Source organism: Pristiophorus japonicus, chromosome 8 (assembly GCF_044704955.1).
Source record: "Pristiophorus japonicus isolate sPriJap1 chromosome 8, sPriJap1.hap1, whole genome shotgun sequence".
Classification (NCBI taxonomy): domain Eukaryota; kingdom Metazoa; phylum Chordata; class Chondrichthyes; family Pristiophoridae; genus Pristiophorus; species Pristiophorus japonicus.
The window spans coordinates 217,251,678-217,278,362 of record NC_091984.1 but is presented as its reverse complement, the minus strand read 5'-3'; positions in this window follow the sequence as shown (position 1 = coordinate 217,278,362).

Sequence of the window (26,685 nt, the reverse complement as noted above, 5' to 3'; positions counted from 1 at the left end):
CCCTCTATAGCAAGTACATCCTTTCTTAGGTAAGGAGACCAATTCTGTACACAATACTCCAGGTGGGATCTCACCAGGGACCTATATAATTGCAGTAAGATGTCTTTACTCTTATACTCAAATCCTCTTGTAATAAAGGCTATTTACTTTCTTAATTGCTTGCTGGACCTGCATGTTAACTTTCAGTGATTCGTGCACAAGGACACCCAGGTCCCTCTGAACACTAACATTTCATAATCTCTCACCATTTTAAAAAATACTCTGCTTTACTATTTTTCCTACCAAAGTGGATAACTTCACATTTCTCCACATTATATTCAATTTGCCATTTTTTTGCTCACTCACTTAGCCTATCTATATCCCCTTGAAGCCTCTTTGCATCCTCCTCAAAACTTACATTCCTACCTAGCTTTGTATCATCAGCAAACTTGGATATGTTACATTTGGTCCCCTCATCCAAATCATTGATATAAATTTTGAATAGCTGGGGCTCAAGCACCGAACCTTGCGGTATCCCATTAATTACAGCCTGCCAACCAGAAAATGACCTGTTTATTCCTACTCTGTTTTTTGTCCATTAACCAATCCTCAATCCATGCCAACATGTTACCCCCAATCCCATGAGCCCAAATTTTGTTTAATAACCTCTTGTGTGGCACCTTATCGAATGCCTTCTGAAAATCCAAATATGCCTTCTGAAAATCCAAATAAAATTGGTGTTTTAATTATTGTATTACTATGTATAACAACTGGATTATATTACATGTGGGTTATGATTATAATTATTGTAAGTGTTATTTTAATATCAGTTGTAACATAATGCAATGTACAATTTGTATGTGGTGACATTACGCAGACAGAATAGTTTTGCCCCAGATTGTTTACTGTGGAAAATATCTAATTCTTTGTTTACTTTTTTTAAACTTCAATCTTCTAAACCAACAAAGCTCATATTATTCTTCTATCATTTTTCAGGCAGTTGACTTACAGGAAAAAGAAATAAAGTCACTGAAAATTCAAAGACCTCCACAGATAATATCACTTAACTATGGCAAAAAGTATAAGGTGACATCCTTTGCAAATGTAACTATAACACCACCAGTAAGTAGAATTACATTGCACAGAATTTTGCAAACTAAGATAATTAGTAATCATGCCAAATTTCCTACCTCTGCCATTAACTTATTAACAGTACATTTATTAACACTAGTTGAGTACCCATAGCACTGCTCAGGCAAAAGCTATTACAGAATGTTTTATATAGTGAGTAGAATATTTTTTTTAATCACCTATGTTATCTCAATTATTTGTATTTATTTGCTTTTCATCTAAAATTTTGTTTTAAATGTCTTTAATATTTGGCAAGCAGTCCTGTTCCTTTTGTACTCTGTAATAATGCTTCTTTCATAGTTGCAGTTATTGCTTTAGAACATGTTACTTCTGCAGAACTTCAAAATGTTATATTTAACAATCTGTGCATCTATCTATATAATTAATTATTATTTCTAGTGTGCACCATAATGTCACACCTTTCAAAGATGCCACACATGTGTGGTCTCATAGGCATCAAACCTAAAAAAAAAAAGCCATGGGGTCTAAATTTGAAAGCCCCCGAAAAAGGGCACGGGGATCATGATTAACCCCCGCTCGTTCAATGTGATGCAGGCAGCATGGCATCTTCATGCTGCTTGCTGATTAACCGACTGGAGTGTGTAGCCATCACTAACCACACTGTTGATTTGCTGCACACATTTGGGAGCCCAAGATCGTGAAAGGCTAACACAAGTTTAAAGCTAGCCTGAGCTACTTAGAGTCGGCCTGCACCTCTTGAAGGGGAGGTGCACTGTGACTGGAGCAGGTGCTGGAAGTCATTCTATAATTGATTCTTACTTTGGAACTATTCAGTAATGGCATATCGGGAGAGAGCTCCAAGGTTTTCCAACTGGGAACCTTGGTGGAGCAGGAGGAAAGATGTGTTGTATCCACAGGGGGTCAGGAGGACCTCCAGACACATGCTTCAAAGGCAGTGGGAACAGATAGCCGTGACGGTCAATGCTAGCAGCGTCATGCCAAAGACCTGGATGAAGTGCCGCCAGAAATTCAATGACCTCATACGAGGTCAAGGTCAGCGAATGCATCTTTAAACGCCTTATTCTACCAACTGCACCACAAGCCTCAGCCACTGCTCAATGCACCATACCCCCATCTCTCACCTACCAACAATCTCTAACAAGCAGGACTCATACCTAACATTCATAGCTTCACCTCAACCTCACACACTTAGCACTGCTGCAAGCCTCACACCCACAGCTCACAACTTGTACACACTGCCAGCTATTAAAGCATGACAGCCACAACACAAAAACAGATTGTACCACACTCGCCTCTCTTGCAGGACACGGTGGCACACAACAAAAGGCAGCAGGAATTAAACGACAGGGGACAGGCGTGCCAGCATCTCCTAACCTCCATGGAGGAGACGGTGCAGGCTGTTATATAAAGAAGAACTCCACGAGGCCGAGTACTGTGAGCTAAACTTAGTGTGACCTTAGTCTTCTTTATTACAACTCCAGAGTGCCTAAACAATATGGCAGCCAACCTTTTATACTGGCCCTGCACGTGTGTGCAGGTGACGATTAGGACTCCAGTCACGCCCTCTTGTGGTAAGTATTACATAGTTACATACATAACACAGGCTATTATTGGGATGGCCATTGCGGAGGCCGTGGCCAGCGGCGGGGCTGAAACCATAGAAGATGGTATCCTTACACCTAATCCTCCTTCTCACATCCCACTTTCCCCTCATCCCACAATGTCTGATTTTCAAGCTGCAGGTGGCGTAAGCATACACCTCTTGCTTCCGCTCCCTCACCACAACCTTGCCTTTTTGCCTTTCTTCTTTGAAATATGCAGGAACTGCAACCTGGTCAGGCAGTGGTGGAAGAGCAAGAAGACAGTGAAGATGTAGGCACACTGCCAAATCAATTTAACACTCACAGCAGAGGCGGGATGTGCAAGTGGTGGGACTTGCACCTCACCAGTGCAGGTGCCAGCTCACCAGAGGGTGAAGTCGCACATGGGTCCTGCTGCAAAGGACTCAGATGAGGACTTCAATGAAGCAGGCAACAGAAGGTGGCTGGTGGGTATGCACAATGAAATGCTTGGTGCATTGGCAAATTTGCCAGATTTGCCAGAAAGCCTGCATGCAATGTCAAGGAGTTGGTGGAAGGAGTCCTGCACCAATTTGGCACAGGGCTTTGCGCAGAGCTTGCAGCCCATCCTTTCCAGCATGGAAGTGGTGGTCAACTCCATTAGCACAATTATGGACCCAACCATGACTCAGCATCTGATGTCCAAAGTCTCACCTTTTACTGCAGCACAAGCAGGAGCCACCCAGCATCAGAGTGCTGCAGTGGAAGCTCTTTTTGCAGTCCTGCAAGGTCAGCTTGCTGCCATGCAAGCTCAGACTGCTGCTATCATGTCTCTGGATTCCAATGTTCAAAGGGACTTGCAGGGTGTCACACCACTCCAGCAATCTGTCCTCCAACATATTACTAGGATTGCTGAGGTGCCGCCCCAGGGGAGTGACAGTGGCTCCATAGAGCACAAACCTGCTATCCTCTCTCAGGATGACAGCATTCGTCCTCCCACCAATGCCACTCCGCTAGTGCTCTTGTTGTTGCCTGTCAGCCAGCCAGCCCAGACTGATGCCACCCATGCTGAGGTGGTGCTGTCCGCAGTTGAGCCTTCTAGGCCCAGAGCTGCTAGAGGTCAGACTCCAAGGCCATCTGCAGTCTCCTCCACTGAAAGTCTGCAGTTTTCCACCAGCTATGCTGTAACTACTAGGTGTAGCACTTCTTCGGAGCACTAGGATAGGCAAAGGTACACAGAGACTCAGGCACTAAGGGAATGTACAAGGGTAATTAGTTGACATTTGCATGTAATATGGCATGCTTTGATTGATAAATATGATTTGGAATGTTTATTTTGTGATCTCTCTTACACATCATTGACATTCTCTATTCAAAGAGAGCTGACTACATTTCATTTTCTCTTGCCAGAGAGCAGCAGGCAGAGCAAGCACGCGCCTTCGAGAATTGCAGGCTTCCCAATGGTGTCGGGTATCACTGAATGCATGCTAACCGCTTTGTGGCTACTGTATGTCAATTCTGCCATGTACCAGAACTGAAATTCCACTCCCTCAATGTTTAGCTGGTGTGTGGCCATAGGCAGCAAATCATGCAGGTCAATGCCCGGTATCCTGGCAGCAGTGGATGGCAAACTGAGATGTTGCAAATAGCTTCAGCTCTAGCCTGCAAGGAGCCCAAAGCAAGTTCATCGCCACAATCACCTTCACAGCCACTGGCAATCCAGTCCTTGCCCTGGCTGAGGTTGCAGTTGTGGCTGCAGCAGGTGGCAGATTTCAGTGAGGGCATCCTTACTGAAACGCAGACTTCTCGCACATTGTTCCTCACTGAGGTTCAGGTAGGAGAATTGCTCCTTGAACACCCGGGGTGAAGATGGCCTCCTGTTGAGAGCCCTTATCTCCCTCCTCCTCCTCCCTCTTTCAGCAGCTTGTCCTGCTCTGTGTGCCCTCTGTTCATTCTCCAAGTCATGCTGTATTCCAAGGAGAATTCCTACTAGTGCACCCCTGTCTAGCAGCATGTGGTTTGTGCAGAATTCTTGAACTCAGGAAAAAGCCCTTCAGCATCTGCCACATCACTTCCTGTAGACTTTGGCAACTTCAAACAACTAAAGAAATCACCAAGCATTTGTAGACACGTAACAGCCGCTAGAAATAATCAACCAGAAACTAACCTGCATGTAGTTGTTGATCCTTTTAAATAGCACTGGCGGGTGTCAGTCCTGCTGCTGAACACACGTTCAGCTATGCGAGCTTAAGGGAGGGCATTAGTTGAAACGTGGAGCTCCAAAATGGCAGCAGTAGCAACAAATCAGTGTTCCACGCTGACTGATGTCATGATCTGCTTGCTCTGCATACTTATGGTGGGCGTTCACCACATTCTTTTGCCCTCACCATTTTGCCATTTGTCACAATTCACCACGTGTGCACATGTGCCGTGGGTGCCATTTTGGACCACTAAGGGCACTTGAAGTTCCCAGTAAACGAGCACTACAGATCTGAATTTTGCGCCCCACACATCTGGAGGGTAAAATATAATTGTGATTTGCTCAAATAACCACTTATCTGTTAAATCAATTAAATATTTAATTCAGGTTAATATGAACAAATCAAAAGTTATAAAAAGTACCAATGCGAACAAGTAACAAGAAAGCTAAGCAATCCAATTATTTCCCAAAGTTACCATTCATGAACCAGCAAGTATCAAAATCATCAAATCACTCCATTTTTTTCAAATTGCTTCAGTGGCTATGTTTCCTGAACCAGTCGACTATATGGACCAAAAAAATACAATTCATAACATAAAACCGCAAAACATAAAAGGATTCACAATATATACCTTTCAATTTACCCAGAAAATTGGTCAACTTCTGAAAATTCTTTTGGCTCTGAACACTCTTCCCCCGAAGAACTACCTCATGTCAGATTCCTTGGACTTCAGTTATACATTATCTGCTACTGCTGGTAATGGGTGATATTCCTTAATATTTTTCTCTGCCATCTCCATGGAGATGGAGATCTTGCAAGTTTTGTCAAAAGAGATAATCCATACCTAACAATTTTGACTGGATGCATTCATCCATTAGTCCACATACAAATTTACCTTGAAAGGTCTTTTCTTGGAATCCTCCAAAATTGCAGAGTAGTGATCATTTTCTTATGGCAACAATGTAATCACTGATGGTTTCATCAGGCCTTTAGTTTCTCATTGCGAACTTATAGCTCTCCACTATTTCTAAAGGCTGTGGTTCAAAATGATTCTCCAATATCTGTAGTATGTCTGAGAATGAAGCATCTTTAACCTTTCTTGGAGTTAACAGATTCACAGATATTATAATTTTCTGCTCCAATCATAACTCACAAAATAACTTTCATCTTCTCCTGATTGCTTCTTGATTGCTTAATTGCAAACCTGCCACACCTGCTGAGACTTCCTTTATGTCATTTGTTTTAAAAAAAACATTTGCAATCTTTTACTGTAGGATCTAAACGATTCCTTATTCTTGTCAAAAACTCCCAAATTACTGACATAATTCATTGTTACATCCATTTTGCCTTCTTAGCTTAGATTAATAGCCATTAATCACCCTGTCATTTTGAATTGCTTTCCAATGACTCAAATGGTTTTCCACAAGCTCTTTTTCTCAGTTCAATACTTAATATGCACAAAAGAAATGGTACCGCCAGACTCTCATTCAGGAACTATGCTGCCGTTATATCTTCTCACCATGCTCCATTTGTAGTTGCCTCCTTATAAAAGGACACTCCACCACAATTTCTTCATGAAGAAAATCCCATTCTCGTCACCAATTTTGTGGTATATTTGTTTCATGGATTCTTTGATTAAGAATTCTTGGCTACACATTTGCTGTAAAGAACAAATTGGTTTATTAGCAAAGGATTAACAACAAACTGAACACTACCAGTTCATCCACCAGACTGACAACAGCCCATCTCATCGTGGAGAACCTGAACTTAATTAACCGAGGTTTTATTGAATCTTGTGAACATCACATGACTGGCTAAGCCACTCACAGTGCAACTCTTTTAGAGGAGACAAAATTAACCAATTAAATCAAGTGCCCCCCACTCTGGGGGACACTCCAACCATTTTTCCAGGCCCTTTTTTTTGGGGGGGGGGGGTTTGTATTTTTTGTAGTTTTTTGGGGGGCGCTAAAACACATATATATATATATATATACATACACACACAAGTGCCCCCTATAAAAGGGGAGGAGGACACTAAAACCCGGCAATTAAAACAAATTAAACTTTAAAGCATACAAAATCAAATTAAAATTTGGAAGCCTGCAGAGCGCATCAGCGCAATCTTCGGTGCCGGGCCGGTGCCGGATGGTGTAGTTATACGCGGCGAGCGTGAGAGCCCATCGCTGTATGCAAGCTGACGCATTGGCATTGATGGCCTTGCTGTCTGACAGCAGGGATGTTAACGGCTTGTCGTCCGTTTCTAACTCTAACCTCCTGCCAAAAAGGTACTGATGCATCTTTTTCACCCCATAGACACATGCGAGTGCTTCCTTCTCAACCATCCCATAACCCCGTTCAGCTTGAGAGAGCGACCTGGAGGCATAAGCCACAGGTTGTAGTTGGCCCTCAGCATTACCCTGCTGCAACACGCACCCAACCCCATAGGACGAAGCATCACATGTCAGAACCAATTTCTTACGGGTGTCGTACAGGGTCAACAACTTATTTGAACAAAGTAGGTTCCGCGCCCGATTGAAAGCCCGTTCCTGACAGTCCCCCCAAAACCAATCACAACCCTTATGAAGGAGCACGTGTAACAGCTCCAACAATGTGCTTAAGTTCGGCAGAAAGTTCCCGAAATAGTTCAAGAGTCCCAGAAATGAGCGCAACTCCGATGTGTTGCAGGGCCTGGGCGCTTGTTGAATCGCCTCCGTTTTGGATTCGGTAGGCCGAATTCCATCTGCAGCAACCCTCCTGACCAGAAACCCGACCTCGGGAGCCAAAAACACACACTTAGACTTATTGAGCTGCGGGCCTACCCAGTCCAGTCGACGTAGCACCTCCTCCAGGTTGTGGAGGTGTTCCTCGGTGGTCACGACCGGTGATGAGGATGTAGTCCTGAAATACAATTGTTCCAGGAATGGATTTGAGCAGGCTTTCCATGTTTCTTTGAAAAATCGCGGCCGCTGATCGAATGCCAAACGGACACCTGTTGTAAACAAACAGTCCCTTGTGCGTGGTGATGGTGTTCAGTAGTTTAGATTCGTCGGCCAGTTCTTGGGTCATGTAGGCTGAAGTGAGGTCCAACTTGGTAAACAGCTTGCCGCCTGCCAGCATGGCAAAAAGATCCTCCGCTCTCGGGAGCGGGTATTGGTCTTGTAGGGACACCCGGTTGATAGTCAGCTTGTAGTCACCACAGATCCTGACCGAGCCATCCGCTTTTAGGACTGGAACGATGGGGCTTGCCCAATCGCTGAATTCAACGGGGCGAGATGATGCCCTCTCTCAGCAACCGGTCCAACTCGCTCTCAATTTTCTCCCGCATCACATATGGCACAGCTCTGGCTTTGTGGTGCATTGGTCTGGCATCCGGGGTGATGGGTATCACCACTTTGGTACCTTTGAAAGTCCCGACGCCAGGTTGAAATAGTAACTCAAATTGCTGTAGGACCTGTGAGCATGAACTTCGCTCCACAGATGACATGGCGTACACATCCCCCCATTTCCAGTTCATCTCAGCTAACCAGCTCCTCCCCAACAGTGCAGGACCATTGCCCGGGACAATCCAGAGCAGCAGACAGTTCACCGATCCATTGTGTATGACCGCCAACATTGCACTGCCGAGCACTGGAATGATTTCTTTGGTATACGTCCGTAATTGCGTCTCAATGCGTTCTAGTTTGGGTCTGCTGGCTTTGAGTGGCCACAGCTTTTCGAATTGTTGAACACGCAGGAGTGGCTGGCTGGCCCCCGTGTCCAGCTCCATGTGTACAGGGATGCCGTTTAATAGGACTTTCATCATCATGGGTGGCGTTTTGGTATATGAGCTGTGAATGTTTGCCACATGAACCCGCTGAACTTCAGCATCCATTGATTTGCCCCAAGCGTCATCCTGCCTCGCAGACCCCTCATCTGGTTCATCCACCTCATATATTAGCCTGGTTACAGGCTTTCTGTACATTCTGGCTAAATGGCCACTGAGGTTACAATTTCTGCAGACAAACTGTTGAAACCTGGAAGTCCTGGCAACGTGTCTGCCCCCACACCTCCAGCATGAACTGAGATTCCCATTGTTGTGAACAAAAGAGCTGTTGCAAGGCATTCCTCGCTGATTGTCCCTTTGACTGCTCTTGAGCACCCTGTTAGTGGGTGTCAATGGCCCCATCCCAGGCCACATTGTCCACTGGAGGGGGGGCGTAAATGTCCATTCAGCCTGCCATTGCCTCTGTTGGAGACTTACTCTTGGGTCTGTTGCTGCCTGGGATGTCTCGAACTGCCCTTGCCTGCCTGCGGGGCTCTGTGTCACGTTTAAAATATTGATTCCCTGATCTATCGCCACGTTGAAGGCAGAATTGCGTGCGTATATTATCTTGGTTTCCTCCTCCCCCGCCATAAAAGTCTGAGCCATCAACGCCGCCACTTCCAAGGTCAAGTCCTTGGTCTCAATTAGCTTTCTGAAAATCCCAGCATGACCGATGCCCTCAATAAAGAAATCCCATAGCATCTCCCCCCTGCAGGCAACTGTGAACTTACAGAGGCTGGCCAAACGGCGGAGGTCCGCAACGAAATCCGGTATGCTCTGTCCTTCCTGACGTCGGTGTGTATAGAATCTGTGTCGGGCCATGTGTACGCTGCTCGCTGATTTGAGGTGCTCACCGATTAGTTTGCTGAGCTCTTCGAAGGTTTTGTCCGCCGGCTTCTCGGGTGCTAGCAGGTCTTTCATGAGCGCGTATGTCTTAGGTCCACAGCTGGTTAGCAGATGAGCCCTTCGCTTGTCGGCCGCTGCGTCTCCCAGCCAGTCCTTCATGACAAAACTCTGCTGGAGCCTCTTAATGAAATCGTCCCAGTCCTCACCAACACAGTACCGTTCATCTGTGCTGCCAGTGGCCATTCTCGTGGGTCATTGATTCCCGTTTCTCATCTCCAATGTAAAGTCCTTACACAATACCACAAATCCACACGAGGCACATTCTATGGACAAGGTCACTCCATGACCTGAACCTTTATTCACAGGACCAAAAAGTGATGACCCTGCGTGGGATCTCCCTTTATATACCTGGGTGACCAGGTGAAGAGTGTCTCCCACAAGTTCACCCCCTGTGGTCAAGGTGTGCATTTCTTACGTATATACAGTATTGCAGTGTTGTTACATACATGACAGACATCATCCAAAAATACAATGTCAGGCTCCACATGTACACTCACAACACCCAGTTCTATCACAACACCACCTCTCTTGACCTCTCCACTGTCTCTAAATTGGCACACTGCTTGTCCGACATCCAGTATTAGATGAGCAGAAATTTCCTGTAACTAAATATTGGGAATACCAAAACCATTGTCTGCGGTACCTGGACAAGCTCCGTTCCCTCACCACTGATTCCATCCCTCTCCCTAGCAATTGTCTGAGACTGACCCAGACCGTTTGCAACCTTTGTGTTGTATTTGAACCTGAAAAGAGCTTCTTCCATCACCAAGTCTGCCTACTTCCACCTCTGTAACACCACCCAACCCCTCCCCTGCCTCAGCTCATAAGCAGCTGAAACCCTCATCCATGCCTTTGTTACCTCGAGACTTGACTATTCCAATGTTCTCCTGGCTGGCATCCCATTTTCCACCCTACATAAACTTGTGCTCATTCAAAACTCTGCTGCTTAGAACTTAACTCGCACCAAGTTCCGTTCATCCATCACTCCTGTGCTTGCTGACCTACCTTGGCTCCTGGTCCTGCAATGCCTCAATTTTAAAATCCTCATCCTTGTTTTCAAATCCCTCCATGGTCTCGCCCCTCCTATTTCTGTAACCTTCTGCAGCCCTCCAAACCTTTAACAGTTCTGCGCTCCTCCAATTCTGTAATTTTCCGCTTCCCCAATTTTAATTGTTCCACCATTAGCGGCCGTGCTTTCAGCTGCCTTGGAATTTCTGGAAGTTCTGGAATTTACTTCCTGAGCCTCCCCACACCAATACCTCCCTCTCTCCTTTAAAACGCTTATTAAAACCCACCTTTCATCTGTCCTGATATCTCCTTCTGTGGCTCGGTGTCAAATTTTGATTAATAACGCTCTTGTGAAGCATCTGGGCATTTTGCTACATTAAAGGCGCTATATAAATGCAAGTTGTTGTTGTTGGCCTAGCAGCGGAAATTAATTTCTACCCCTTGATATTTGATTGGACATCATAATCAATCAATACTTGTTATAACTGGCATTTTACATATTTTTGATAAATCCTTGAAATAATAATCCATCTGGGCATTGAGTGCCCTTGAATACCTCACTCTAGTGGCCATTCCTCCTATCTAATGAATGACTGAGCCCTGTTTGACCATGTAGCACATTACAGCCAAGCCCAATCCTGTCCTCACCTGTCATTTATACAAAGTACACTTCCAACAAGGATTGCTAGATACTAATCGTCAGTGGAATCCCTGGCCAATTTCCCCCCTCCCAACTAACTAACACTGAGGCTAACTGGCTCCCACCACCCAGTTAAGATCAGCTAACATAACACAGACCAGGGTTCATACTCTGGTAGTTTCATTTACTGTATGGCTTCGCTACTCACTGCCTTAGCAAAGCTTCCAATTGACTTTACTTTCCAGTGTTTATTCTATTGCAAAGATGAAAAGGAATTAGTGAAATGGACAAGTAAGGGATTTGCTCAGCTGTGATTTCTCACTATGCACTCCCTGCAAGCTCGGTTCCTCATTGGGAACACAACATTGACCCTATAATGTGTAGTGCGACAGCCAATTTTCCTTTGCACCGTATTCTTGTATTTGCCACCGTTGCTACTCACACCTACTGTATTATGATTAAAAGTAATTTCCTGTCAACCCAATTTACCAAACTTCTTGTTAATGACAGGATATAAAATTCTGCTACTTCAGGTATAATCAAAAGCAACCATTCTATGAAGTGAACTGCAAGGATATGAAGTACAATATTAAGCTGAGTTTGACAGAAAGAAACAAAATCTGCATTTTATGGGAAATACTTGTAAGACCAGGTAAGTCCAGTGCATATTATTCTGATATTAAATTGAACATAAAACAAAGTGATATTTTAAGCTAGATAATGCATAAAGAGAAATTAAACTGCTTTGTCAAATAAGTGCTAATAAGTGAAAAATCAGATACCTTGAAGTCAGATACTTGTCTGTAAGGATATTATATACACGAGTGGATTTTCCATGGCATTATCATGTAACCGATATGTTATTGAACTGACAGAAAATCAGAATCTTCGACCATGAATTAGTGCAAATAAAGTATTTAATATAGTCTTTGACTATATTATTTTTAGCCAGTTTCATATCATTCGTTCTGTTTATTCAGTCTCTGAATAAATGAAACGAATGATATGAAACTGGCTAAAAATCGATATGTATTTTTTTTTAAGAAAGGAATTGATAGGGTAGCTGTCGAGAAGATGTTTCGCTTTGCGGGGAAGACCGGAAGTAGGGACCATAAATATGAGATAGTCACTAATAATTCCAATAGGGAATTCAGGAGAAACTTCTTTACCGAGAGAGTGATTAGAATGTGGTACTCGCTACAAGGAGTAGTTGAGACAACTAGCATAGATGCATTTAAGAGGAAGCCAGATAAGTACACAAAGGAGAAAAGAATAGAAGGATATGTTAATGGGGTTGTGTGAAACAGGGTGGAAGGAGGATCGGGTGGAGCATAAGCACTGGCATGAATCTGTTGGGCCGAATGGCCTGTTTCTGCGTGGTAAATACTATGTAATATTATAGAAAAACTTGAAGTGCGTAAGATATAGACACCAAAATTAAAATTAAAAATTTTCATTTCTGAAATAATTAAAGACCAACAGAATTAAAAGGTCAGGAGAATCAAGCATGTCAATTTCAAAATGCAAAATAAATTGCCATTTATTATTAAAAATAGAACATATAAAGCCTAGAAATTGGTCCACAAAGCCCCAATTTCATGGGCACTACTTTGGGTACTAACAACCAATATGAGTGGGCAGGAGGTGTGCACACATTTCCAGCCTTAAGTGTGCCGCCCGCCATATTAGGTAAGGACAAAAAATATGCATCCTTTACCTATGTCTGTAACAAGCGTTTAATTTTGCAAAGCCTAATGGCTATTTGAGGCCCCCGCTCCAAGATTAGTTTCCCATGAGGTAGCCGGCACTGACTCTGTCTGAACTCAGGGATTGTCTGCTCGGCCCAACCAAGAAGTTATGTAACTTACTTGAATGTGGAACTGGGAGGTGTAAGAGTAGGAGCAGGAGTGTTCCTCCTGACCCTACATTAAAGGGATTGATTCCCAGAACCCTGACCACCAGACTCGATCCCAGATCCAGTCCAAATCCCTAACCCGACTCGACCCCAATCCGACCCCCTGTTCCAATCCCTGATCCGAACCCTGGACCGACTTACCTAAAGGCCACTGCATCAATGGCTGTGGCCTGATCTTGCACTCATCTTCTCTCATCGCCACACCGACTATGTTGAAAAGAAGGCAAAGCCACACTATGTGAGAAGCTTCACATCTCACCATTCAGGTGCAGGGATTATATCCCCCTGCCCACCCACACCCAAGTGCCCTTAAATCCCTGAATTTCTGAGCCCAAAACTTGGAAAACCAGGAACAAAATTTAAATTAAAGACATGTTTTTAACTAACCAAATGTCCAGTGGATGCCATGGCCAGGCTAAACCATGTATAAGAATACACATGCACATGCATATAGATTAGTCATACACTCACAGTTGGGTCAACTTCAAGGTTATCAAGGGCAACAAAGCTCAGCTGAAGAATTCATGTTTCTAGTCAATGATAAAACATTAGTCTTAGGCCTTGACAGATAGCTAGGCCTCCAGAGGAAAACACTAGGAATTTGCAAAAACGTATACTAATTTTATGGGTGCATTTAATCATTTTACTGTGAATGTTTTTGTGCCTTACTTGTAACTGTTGTTTATACACCTAACTACGCAGCTGGGCCAGAACTCAAGATGGCATCTGAAATGACTGAAGAAATGTTTAAGTTATTTAATTAGTTTGTTTTGTGGTAGCTTGAAAAAATAGTTGCGGTTTCTAAATTGGTATTTTGGGGAAAAAATAGCTATTTCATTGATTGGTGTGGCATCATGGGTGTTCTTCCAGAGAGTGAGTGAGTGAAAGAAGAAAGAAAGACTTGCATTTATATAGCGCCTTTCATGACCACTGGATGTCCCAAAGTCCTTTACAGCCAATGAGGTACTTTTGAAGTGTTGTCACTGTTGTAAAGTAGGAAAAGCAGCAGCCAATTTGTGCACAGCAAGCTCCCACGAACAGCAATGTGATAATGAGCAGATGTTTTAGTGATGTTGACTGAGGGATAAATATTGTCAAGGACACCGGGGATAACTCTATTGCTCTTCGAAATAGTGCCATGCGATCTTTTACGTCCACCTGAGAGGGCAGACGGGGCCTCAGTTTAACGTCTCATCTGAAGGACAGCACTTCCGACAGTGCAGCACTGCACTGGAGTGTCAGTCTAGATTTTTGTACTCAAGTGTCTGGAATGGGACTTGAACCCACAACCTTCTGATTCAGGCAACAGTACTACAACTGAGCCACTGCTGACACACGAGTGCGTGAGTGTATGTGTTTTGGTGTGTGTTATAGAAATATATACATGCATATATTTATAAGAAACTCTTGAACTCAGCTTGTCATGTGTTGTGAAACACAATTAATCAATTAATATATCTACAACTGCGAAAAACTTTGCTCCTCTGAAGCATTTAAATGAATGAGAAGAAAATTTGCTACTAATTGAGGACTTCCCTTAGGTGATATATGCAAAGTATGTATTGTATTCCTAACACAGATGAGGCTGCACACAGGGAGGTTAAAGTAACAGTGACCTCAGTCTTTAATAAGACACTCCAGAGTGAGGAACAGGCCTTAGGGGCTGGCTTATATACAGTGCTCCCAAGGGATGCTGGGATCCCTTGGGACTTCAGGGGATGAGCTCCCTGGTGGCAGAACATGGGAGTGCATGCTTTACAGATGCACAACATCACTCCCACCCCCAAAGTCAAAGTGAAAACTATTTACAAGGTGAGGCGGTCGGGAGCCTTTCTTTCTCTGGTGGACCGCCTCGGTACAAATGTCTGTTCTGGAGTGTTGGCTGTGCTCTCGCTGGGCTGGCGTGTTGTTGGCCCTGCAGGGCTGCTAGGTAAGCCTGGCCTTGCTGGGCTGTTGGGCGTGATGGGTTCGATTTCCTGGTCCGGCGTGGTGTCATTGATCCTTTGGGTGTGTGTTGTGGGCTCGAAAAAGGTGGTGTCTGCTGTGGTTTATTCAGGGCAGTCTGTGAACCGCAGCCTCGTTTGCTTTCTGCAAATTTGTCCATTGTCTAGTTTGACTACAAACACCCTATTCCCTTCTTTAGCTATCGCCGTGCCCGCGATCCACTTGGGACCATGTCCATAGTTTAGCACATACACGGTCATTCAGATCAATTTCCCGTGACACAGTGGCGCGACCATCGTTTACATTTTGTTGCTGCCGCCTGCTCTCTACCTGATCATGCAGGTTGGGGTGAACCAGCGAGAGTCTGGTTTAAGTGTCCTTTTCATGAGTAGCTCAGCCGGGGGCACCCCTGTGAGCAAGTGGGGTCGCGTGCAGTAGCTGAGTTGAGGCTGTTTGATGGTTTGTGTAAAGTCCTGTCCCCTCAGTACAGATTCACACAAGGCATGTGGTGAAGTCAAGGTCACTCTGGACTTGCACCTTTAGTTCACAGCTCTGGAATGCTGCACTTGCCTGAGACCTGTCCTTATATACCTGTCTCTTGCAAGTGCACCCCTGGTGGTAAGGTATGCTGGTGGTTACAGGTCATATCTTATTACAGTCATGTATAGCATGTTAGGATACAGTTATATATAATAATGTAAGATACATGACATCACCCTCCCCCAAGGTCTTATTGTCTTTATAGGTTCAGTCTCTCAGGTGGTCTACGCTCTCGCGTGGAGCGTCTGAGTTGTGGTTCAGTTGTTTGCCTTGGTGTCTGTTTTTCTTTGGGTGTGGTTGCTGGTATCTCACCTGGGCTGTCTGTTTCGATTGGTGTGATTGTTGTTGACTCGCCTGGGTAGTCTGTTGGGATTGCCCTTTCCTCAGGTTGTTCCCTCTGTCTGTCCACCAGGTGTGGTGCGAGTTCCACATTGTAGTCTGCCTCTGGTTCCGCAGTGTTGTTGGTAAATCTGCTTTTGACTTGGTTTACATGCCTCCGGCAGGTTTTGCCATTGTCCATTTGTACTACCAGTAGCCTGTTTCCTTCTTTGCCCGTTATTGTCCCTGCAAGCCATTTGGGACCCCTGCCATAGTTTAGTACAAATACTTTGTCCCCTATCTCATTCCATCTCCCCCTCGAATTTCTGTCATGGTACTCAGTCAGCTTACGGCGCTTTGCCTCAACGATTTCGTGCATGTCTGGGAGGATTAATGAGAGCCTTGTTTTTAAAGTCCTTTTCATCAACAGTTGCGTGGGGGGGGATCCCAGTCAGTGAGTGCGACGAGATCTGTATGCCAGCAGCAGTCGCGACAGGTGACCCTGCAGCGTGAGACCTTGGATTTTAAGCATGCCTTGTTTAATGATTTGCACTGCTCTCTCCGCCAGGCCGTTGGAGGCCAGCTTGAATGGTGCCGTCTTGACGTGATTAATGCCGTGGTCAATTATAAGGTCTTGGAATTCTGTGCTGGTGAAGCACGGACCATTGTCATTGACCAATATGTCAGGGATTCCGTGCGTTGCAAACATGGTTGCGAGGCTCTCCACAGTGGTGGAGGTTGTGCTCGAGTTTAAAGTGGTGCATTCGATCCACTTTGAAAATGCATCTACAACTACGAGGAACATTTTGCCCATGAATGGGCCCGCATAGTCTATGTGCACCCGCGACCACGGTTCGGTAGGCCAGGGCTCAGTGGAGCCTCCCTGGGGGCATTGCTGAGTTGGGCACAAATGGTTCACCTTCGGACGCAGAGCTCCAAGTCCGCGTCAATACCAGGCCACCAGACGTGGGATCTGGCTATGGCCTTCATGAGAACGATCCCCGGGTGCTCCAGGACAAATGTCTCTCTGCCTTGTAGAGGCATGACTACTCAGCTGCCCCACATCAGGCAGTTTGCTTGTAGTGATAGCTCATGCATGCGCCTGTGAAAGGGTTTTAATTCCTCGGGGCAGGCATCGCGAGCCTCTGCCCAGTCACTGGTTAGAACACATCTTTTTACTAAGGATAACGTGGGGTTGCTGGCCGTCCAGGCTCTGATTTGGCAAGCCGTCATGGTCGAACCTGTGGACTCAAAGGCATTGATTGCCACGACTATCTCACAGTCCTGTTTGTCAGACCCTTCCGTGGTCGCCAGGGGTAGCCTGCTGAGCGCGACGGCACAGTTGTCTGTGCCTGGTCTGTGCCTTATTGTGTAGTCGTAGGAAGCCAGCATGAGTGCCCACCGTTGAATTCGCGCCGAGGCGTTGCCGTTTATTGTCTTGCTCTCGGATAGGAAGGACGTGAGGGGCTTGTGGTCGGTTTCTAACGCGAACTTGGCCCCGAAAAGGTATTGGTGCATCTTTTTGACACCGTACACGCACGCGAGCGCCTCCTTCTCTACCATTCCGTACCCGCGCTCCGCCCGCGAAAGTGACCTGGAGGCATAAGCTATGGGTTGTAATTTGCCCGCACTATTGACATGTTGCAAAACGCACCCGACCCCATACGCTGACGCATCGCATGTGAGAACTAGCTTTTTACCTGGGTCAAAGAAATTCAAAACACTGTTGGAACACAGAAGGTAGCGTGTCTTATTGAAGGCGCGTTCCTGGGCGTCCCCCCAAAACCAATCGCAGCTCTTCCTGAGTAGCACGTGGAGAGGCTTCAGCAGCGTGCTTAAGTTCTGCATAAAGTTCCCAAAGTAATTGAGTAGCCCGAGAAAGGCGCGCAGTTCTGAGACATTCCGGGGCCTGGGTGCCAGGCGAATTGCTTCTGTTTTGGACTCTGTTGGGAGGATTCCATCAGCGGCAATCCTTCTGCCCAAAAATTCAACCTCGGGTGCGAGAAACAGGCACTTGGATTTCTTGATTCGTAGGCCTACCCGATCCAACCGCTTTAGTACTTCCTCCAAATTACGGAGATGGGAGTCAGTGTCCCTGCCCGTGATAAGTATGTCGTCTTGAAATACAACCGTCCCCGGATGGACTTGAGCAGACTCTCCATGTTGCGCTGGAATATGGCAGCTGCCGACCTGATGCCGAATGGGCATCGATTGTACATGAAAAGGCCTCGATGTGTGTTGATGGTGGTGAGTAGCTTGGATTCCTCGGTCAATTCTTGCGTCATATACGCAGATGTGAGGTCTAATTTTGAGAAAAGTTTACCTCCAGCCAATGTGGCAAATAAGTCCTCCGCTCTGGGCAGCGGGTACTGGTCCTGTAGGGAGACTCTGTTTATGGTAGATTTGTAGTCCCCACAGTTTCGTACGATCCATCAGGCTTCATGACTGGGACGATGGGACTTGCCCAGTCGCTAAATTCCACAGGTGATATAATGCCGTCCAGCAGAAGCCTGTCTAGTTCGTGTTCAATCTTTTCCCTCATCACATAGGGTACAGCTCTGGCCTTGTGATGAACCGGTCTAGCATCCTGTGTGATGTAGATTTTGACTTTGGCCCCTTTGAAAGTGCCCACACCTGGCTGAAAGAGATGTTCAAATCACTTTATAACTTTTGAGCAGGAGGTCCGTTCCTCTAATGACATGGCATGGACATCATCCCATTTCCAGTTTAGTTTTGCCAGCCAACTTCTCGCCAGCAGTGCTGGGGGGGTCTCCAGGGACAATCCACAAAGGAAGTCAGTTCACTGTCCCTTTGTGTGTGACAGAGAGCATGGCACTGCCGAGGACTGATACGATTTCTTTGGTATAGGTCCTTAGTGTGGTGTCGACCCTTGTGAGTTTTGGTCTGTCTCTTTTATGCAGCCACAGTTGTTCAAATTATTGAGCCCCCATGAGAGATTGACTCGCTCCCGTATCCAGCTCCATGTTGACAGATATCCCGTTGAGTAGGACCCTCATCATTATAGGAGGCGTCCTGTTGTAGGAGCAGCGGCCATTGATCGTGTTGACCCGCTGTACATCGGTGTCCCGGGTACTGTCCCCACCATCTTCTGGTCCGCTTTCTGACCCATCCGATTCGTATACCAGCCGAGCTGCCGTTTTTTTGCACATGCGGGCCAAATTATATTCACAATTTCTGCAAACAGCCTGCTGAAATCGACATCCCCTTGACGAGTGCCCACCCCCACACCTACAGCACAGACCTGTTCTATTGTTTAAAGTGTTCCCAAAGAATGAGCTGCGTCTGGCTGATCTTTCTTGAGCTTCTCTCAGTTTGTAGTTGATTGCTCGCATTGCGGGTTGATGAGTTGTGAACGGCCGTTCCTGTGGCCCTTGATGGCTTCTGCCTGCTGTCGAGAGCCTGTTCTCCCGGTTTTGTCTGTGTGTGGGGGTAGCAACTTGTTTAATGCTGTGAACTTCTTGTTCCGATATTTCGTTAGTTGTCGTACCTGCATTGTAAATCAACCTCGTTTCTTCCCCAACCAAGAATGTCTGTGCAACCAGTGCTGCTGCCTCTAAGGTCAGTTTCTTGGTCTCTATGAGCTTTCAGAATATGCCTGCATGGCCTATTCCTTCAATGAAAAAGTATGCCTGCATGGCATATTCCTTCAATGAAAATGTCTCTCAGCATTTCTCTCCTCAGTTCATCGGAGAACTCACATAAACTAGCCAACCTCCGAAGTTCCGCCACGAAGTCGGGTATACTCTGGCCCCATCTGTAGTTGTAGAACCTGTGACTGGCCATGTGTAGGCTGCTTGCTGGCTTCAGGTGGTCTCTTACCAGTGTGCTCAATTCTACAAACGGCTTGCTTGCTGGTTTCTCGGGTGCCAACAGATCCTTCATTAAAGCGTATGTTTTCGAGCCACAGCTGTTCAAGAGATGGGCTCTTCTCTTGTCTGCCTTATCGTCGCCTAACCAGTCTTTGGTTACAAAGCTTTGCTGGAGCCTTTCTATAAAGTCCTCCCAATTGTCTCCCGCATTGTACTTTTCATCTGACCCGTTGTTCGCCATTCTGTGGATTCTGTAATCCTGTAACTCGTCACCACTGTAAAGTCCTGTCCCCTCAGTACAGATTCACACGAGGCATGTTGTGAAGTCAAAGTCACTCTGGACCTGCACCTTTATTTCACAGCTCTGGAATGCTGCACTTGCCTGAGGCCTGTCCTTATATACCTGCCTCTTGCAAGTGCACCCCTGGTGGTAAGGTATGCTGGTGGTTACAGGTCATATCTTATTACAATCATGTATAGCATGTTAGGCTACAGTTATATATAATAATGTAAGATACATGACAGTTTGTGCTTCCCGCTCTCTGCCTGTCCATTGGAGGCTGGTTTAAACGGGGCCGAGGTGACATGTTTGATCCCATTGCGTGTCATGAATTCTTTAAATTCTGCACTGGTGATACATGGCCCGTTGTCACTGACTAGTATGTCAGGCAGGCCATGGGTGGCAAACATGGCCCTCAGGCTTTCAATGGTGGCGGTGGCGGTGCTTCCCGACATTATTTCACATTCAATCCATTTTGAAAAAGCATCCACCACCACCAGGAACATTTTATCGAGAAACGGGCCCACATAGTCGACATGGATCCTTGACCATGGTCTGGAGGGCCAGGACCACTTAGTGGTGCCTCTCTGAGCGCATTGCTCAACTGAGCACATATGCTGCATTGCTGTACACAGGACTCTTAAGTCAGAGTCGATACCGGGCCAACACACGTGGAATCTGGCTATCGCTTTCATCATTACTATACCCGGGTGTGTGCTGTGAAGATCCGAGATGAACGTCTCCCTGACCTTTTTTGGTAGGACTGCGCGGTTACCCCACAACAGGCAGAATGCCTGAATGGACAGCTCGTCCTTTCACCACTGGAACGGCTTGATTGGCTCTTGCATTTCAACGGGGATGCTGGTCCAGCTCCCATGCAGTACACACTTTTTTACTAGGGACAGCAGAGGATCTTGGCTGGTCCAAGTCCTAATCTGGCGGGCCGTGACAGGTGATTTATCATTTTCAAACGCTTCCATGACCATCAACAAGTCTGCGGGCTGTGTCACCATCAACAAGTTTGCAGGCTGCGCCATTTCCACCCACGTGGTGGGCAATGGTAGCAGATTGAGAGCAACCGCACAGTTCTCGGTGCCTGGCCTGTGGCGGATGGTATAGTTATACACTGATAGCGCGAGTGCTCACCTTTGTATGCGGGCTGAGGCATTAGTATTTATCCCCTTGTTTTCAGCGAAAAGGAATGTGAGGGGCTTGTGATCGGTTTCCAGCTTAAATTTGAGGCCAAACAGGTACTGATGCGTTTTCTTTACCCTGAACACACACGCTAATGTCTCTTTCTCAATCATGCTGTAGGCCATCTCGGCCTTAGACAAGCTCCGGGAAGCAGAGGCGAAAGGTTGCAACATCACCGCAACATTAGCTTGTTGTAATACACACCCGACTCCGTACGACGACGCGTCACATGCTAGCACAAGTCTTTTGCATGGGTTATACAATACAAGCAGCTTGTTGGAGCATAAAATGTTTCTGGCTTTCTCAAAAGCAATTACTTGGTTTTTTTCTTCATACCCAGTTCTCACCTTTGCGCAATAACACATGTAGGGGCTCTAAAAGGGTACTTAACCCTGATAGGAAGTTACCAAAATAGTTGAGGAGTCCCAAGAACGACCGCAGCTCCGTGACATTCTGTGGCCTGGGCGCGTTCCTGATCGCCTCTGTCTTGGCGTCTGTGGGCCGAATGCCATCTGCCACGATCTTTCTCCCCAAAAACTCGACTTCTGTTGCCATGAAGATGCATTTCAACCTCTTCAGCTGCAGCCCTACGCGATCCAGTCGCTGGAGAACCTCCTCCAGGTTTTGTAGGTGCTCGGCGGTGACCCGACCCGTTTTGAAAGACCATCGTGTGTGGTACCGACTTGAGTAGGCTCTCCATGTTTCTCTGGAAGATCGCTGCAGTCAACCGAATTCCAAACGGGCATCTGTTGTAGATGAACAGTCCCTTGTGCGTGTTGATGCAGGTGAGGCCCTTCGAAGACTCCTGCAGCTCCTGCGTCATGTCGGCCGAAGTCAAGTCGAACTTGGTGAACGTCTTGCCTCCTGCCAGCGTCGCAAATAGGTCGTCTGCCTTAGGTAGCAGGTATTGGTCCTGTAGCGAGAAACGATTAATAGTTACTTTATAATCGCCGCAAATCCTGACCGTGCCATCACTTTTGAGTACTGGAACAATTGGGCTGGCCCACTTGCTGAATTCCACTGGGGAGATGATGCCCTCGCGTTGCAGCCTGTCCAGCTTGATTTCCACTCTCTCCCTCATCATGTGAGGTACCGCTCGCCCCTTGTGATGAATGGGTCGTGCCTCTGGGACCAAGTGGATCCGCACCTTCGCCCCGGAAAAGTTTCCAATGCCTGGCTCAAAAAGGGAAGGAAATTTGTTAAGAACCTGGATACATGAGGCCTCATCGACATGTGATGGCGCTCGGATGTCATCCCAGTTCCAGTGGATTTTGCCTAGTCAGCTCCTTCCAAGCAGTGCGGGGCCATCGCCTGGGACAATCCAGAGTGGCAGTTTGTGCACCGTGCCCTCGAAGGTGACCTTGACCATGGCGCTTCCCAGTACAATGATAAGCTCTTTGGTGTACGTTCTCAGTTTCGTGTGGATGGGGCTCAGGACTGGTCTGAATGCCTTGTTGCACCACAGTCTCTCAAACATCTTTTTACTCATGATGGATTGGCTAGTGCCAATGTCCAGTTCGATGGCTACGGGTAAGCCATTCAATTTTACGTTTCGCATTATAGGTGGACATTTCGTCAAAAATGTGTGCACCCCGTGTACTTCAGCATCTGCCTCCTCTCTCTGAGGCTCGAAATTGCTTTGATCCACCATGGACCGATCTTCCTCTGCCACGTGGTGGTTCGCAGGTTTTGCAGAGCTTGCAGCTCGTTTGCAAGCTCGTTGGAGGTGCCCCATTGTTCCACAGTTCTTGCAAACATACCCTTTGAAGCGGCATGAATAGCCTGAATGGAAGCCTCCACAATGTCAACAAGGTGTGAATTGCCTTGCATTCAACCTTTGTTGGGGACTCTGAGTCATCTGGATCACCTGAGGCCTGCTGGCAGTTGCAGACTCACGGGTTCTGCCCTGTGCATTTCTGCTCGCAAACACAGTTCCAGTTAATTTATGAACATTGCTAGCACTTGTGTGCTGAGAGATTTGTTTGGTGTTATCACTGGTGGACATAAACGCCTGTGCTATCGCAATGGCCTTACTGAGTGTCGGTGTCTCTACAATCAGACGTTTTCGTAGGATGGTCTCATGGCCAATGCCCAGTACAAAAATGTCTCTGAGCATTTGCTCCAGATAGCCATCAAACTCACATTGTCCTGCAAGTCGCCTTAGCTCGGCGACGTAGCTCACCACTTCCTGACCTTCAGTTCGCTGGCACGTGTAGAACCGATACCTCGCCATCAGCGCGCTCTCCCTCGGGTTAAGATGCTCCTGAACCAGTGTACACAGCTCCCCATACGACTTATCTGCAGGTTTCACCGGAGTCAGAAGATTCTTCATGAGGCTATAGGTCGGTGCCCCGCAGACTGTGAGGAGGACCGCTCTCCTTTTTGCAGCGCTTCCTTCTCCGTCCAGCTCGTTGGCTACAAAGTACTGGTCTAGCCGTTCGACATAGGCTTCCTAGTCCTCACCCTCCAAAAACTTCTCCAAGATGCCCACAGTTTGCTGCATCTTTGCGTTGGATTCGTATTCTTGTCGCCAGTTATTGTGTTCCTTACACAGATGAGGCTGCACACAGGGAGGTTAAAGTAACAGTGACCTCAGCCTTTAATAAGACACTTTAGAGTGAGGAACAGGCCTTAGGGACTGACTTATATACAGTGCTCCCAAGGGAATGTTGGGATCCCTTGGGACTTCAGGGGATGAGCTCCCTGGTGGTGGAACATGGGAGTGCATGCTTTACAGATACACAACAGTATGAAAAACTGTACATATTGTTGCAAGGCAATATAAAGGTACACATAAATAAAATCACTGATAGATACTTAGCTTAATGGTCAGCAATAATCTTTTCAGTTATTTTTAATTTACCTTCATGAAGCACTGTCTTCTTCTTCGGCAGTCCCCCGCATCGAGGATGACCCACTTCCACACCAAAAAGGGATGAGTTCACAGGTGTTTCAATGAAGGACCTGCTATTCCAGGTCCTGAACTGCATGTTGAAGGCTGGAAGATGCCTGTGCTTGGATGTTTTTTAATGTGTGGTGGTCGTTGCACACCAGCCACCACACGGGCTTGACAGAGCTAGGTCTTGGTCCAGTGGCAACGATTAACCAGGACGACTGGAGACCGGCTCTGCTGCACGGACCTAGTGCGCACACAATCAATGTGTGGGCTGGCCCTTGCTGTCCCAGGGCCCTCGCCTCAGCTGGGCCCTAAACTCAAGCCTCTCGTGGGCCTTGGTCACATCGCTCTGCAATCTCTTGCCGCTCGTTCACCCCGCCTCGCTGCTCCTGCTGTGCCTGCCCACGCTCCACTCACCGACCTGGGTTGTGGTGAGGTCCAATCCTCTAAGACATCGCTCTCCTGCACCAGCTCGCATTGCTCCCTGAAGTGGTACGCTAACACACTGTCCAGGGGCTGCTCGCCTTTTATGGCCCCGACCTGCAGTTGGTGTTTTCACGCAGGTCAGATCAATTAAAAGGAAGTGAGTCTGATGATGTCATCTGATTATTTCATCTGTTGACGCGTCATCAGCCGGCTTTCCTTAAAGGGACCATGCCCACATACATTTTGACAGTTGTGCATTGAGGTGCTGCAAACACTGACAAGCACTGCACAAAGGTGCACGGCTGCACCCAGGCTCTCCCATGGCTCCCTCCAGATGCTTATGGAAGGAGTCACAGCACACAGAGAGATTCTCTTCCATTCCAATGGGCAGAAAATACCTCCCCAGGGCACTAACGTAGCCTGCTTGCACATTGCACAGGAGGGCACAAGCAGGGATGTCGTCAGGAGGACCTAGCTGCAGTGGTGCAAACCTTTCAATCATCTTAGTGGATCACGAAACGTTACTGCAAAGCTACACTCAGCCTCATCCTGCTGTGCCACTCATCACATCCCCATCACGTTGCCTTCCCTACCCTACTCCTGCACGTCCTTACTCACACCAACTTACCTTGCACCTCCACCCATCCCTCTCTATCTACATTATCACATCCCCATCTCACCAACCATCTCTCACAGTCACCCTCATTCTTGTCCAGTCATACCAACTAACAACACACAAGGGTAGGCACTTGGGTGTTATCGCCAATGCTGATGTAAAGTTGCTGCTAATGTGTTGTCAAACATTGAAATCTTTATTTTCAACACTTTGCCTTCTTGGACAGATCTCTGTGTACCTTTGGAAGTGGCTTTGTGAGTTGCAGTGAATAATGAGACATAATGGACCTCCCTCTCCCCACCGCCCCCCGCCCCCCTACCCCCCCAATGGTGATGAGTGTGAAAGGAATTGGGCATTGTAAGGATGCTTTATGGTATTGGTGTGGGGTGGTGCCAACTTGGCACAACATGTGGCAGCCAGGGTGTACAGCATCAAGTGAATATAGCCATGGTGAGGCCATCCCTGGCGTCCTGGGCAGCAATGTGGTTGGGTGCTGATGCCTTGTGCCATGTGTAGCATCAGGTGATTGCAGAGAAGGCTGGTGTTGTTGTCGGTGATGCTGGTGTGCCTGGAGATGTTGGTGTTCGGGCTGATCGTAGTGGGATTCTGAGGACCAAGGTGAGATTTTTTCAAGGGATGCTGATGGAACAGATGGCAGCTGAAGTTGAGATGATAATCAATGATGGTCTGTCAATGGCGAGAGAAGTTGCTCCAAGGAGGTGACACTGGATAGAGAGTTCACTTCAAACACTGCAAACCTCCATAAAGCTAAAAAGTGCTTTCGAAATCCTGAAGGCTCCAACTTCTAAGAATGGAAATTGAACAGCTTTGAAATGGTAGTTTTTATACCACTTTTGCAGCTATTCAAACCAATCCAGAGTTGCCGAGAATCCGATACACTTACCTGATGTGATCCCTGAGGGATTGGAACCTCGTAAAAAAACCTGGAAAAATCATTAGGACCTACTAAAATGCTGCTGAAATGGCTTTAAGCAGCTTCTTAATTATCTCAATTACCTGACACGTTGTTTAGTGCTGGGTCTGCAAACCGCACTTGGGAAATTCACAAGGAGATGGGTTCAGAGCGGACCTCCGCCCTGCTGTCAATAATGGCCATTTTGACAGCAGGGCCTCATTTTGACACCTCATAAGAACATAAGAATTAGGAACAGGAGCAGGCCATCTAGACCCTCGAGCCTGCTCCACCATTCAACAAGATCATGGCTGATCTGGCCGTGGACTTAGCTCCACTTACCCACCCGCTCCCCATAACCCTTAATTCCCATATTGGTTAAAAATCTATCTATCTGTGACTTGAATACATTCAATGAGCTAGCCACAACTGCTTCCTTGGGCAGAGAATTCCACAGATTCACAACCCTCTGGAAGAAGAAATTCCTTCTCAACTCGGTTTTAAATGACTCCCCCGTATTTTGAGGCTGTGCCCCCTAGTTCTCGTCTCCCCGACCAGTGGAAACAACCTCTCTGCCTCTATCTTGTCTATCCCTTTTATTATTT